The sequence below is a fragment of the Diachasma alloeum genome, unplaced genomic scaffold (assembly GCF_001412515.2).
Source record: "Diachasma alloeum isolate Michigan unplaced genomic scaffold, Dall2.0 Dall_scaffold_00501, whole genome shotgun sequence".
In the NCBI taxonomy this organism is placed as follows: domain Eukaryota; kingdom Metazoa; phylum Arthropoda; class Insecta; order Hymenoptera; family Braconidae; genus Diachasma; species Diachasma alloeum.
Window position 1 is genome coordinate 73,170 of NW_021680633.1, and position 227 is coordinate 73,396.

Sequence of the window (227 nt, forward strand, 5' to 3'; positions counted from 1 at the left end):
ACTCGCCAACGTGGAGTACGCGCTCAACAGCTCATGGGCCAGTTGCCACCAGCCAGACTCACTCCCGCTCGAGCCTTTCTCAACACTGGGATCGACTATGCCGGCCCAGTGTCTCTACAGTCCTGGAAAGGGTGGGGACACAAGTCGTACAAAGGCTGGTTGGCTATCTTTGTCTGCATGACCACCTCAGCGGTCCATCTCGAGGTCGTGTCAGACTACTCAGCCGA

The 227-nt window shown here is 57.7% G+C and overlaps 1 protein-coding gene across 1 annotated transcript in view; it reads left to right on the plus strand.

The window, feature by feature from the left end:
• LOC107042676 overlaps positions 1-227 on the plus strand; it is a 7,899-nt gene that overhangs the window by 4,699 nt on the left and 2,973 nt on the right. The window lies entirely within an intron of this gene.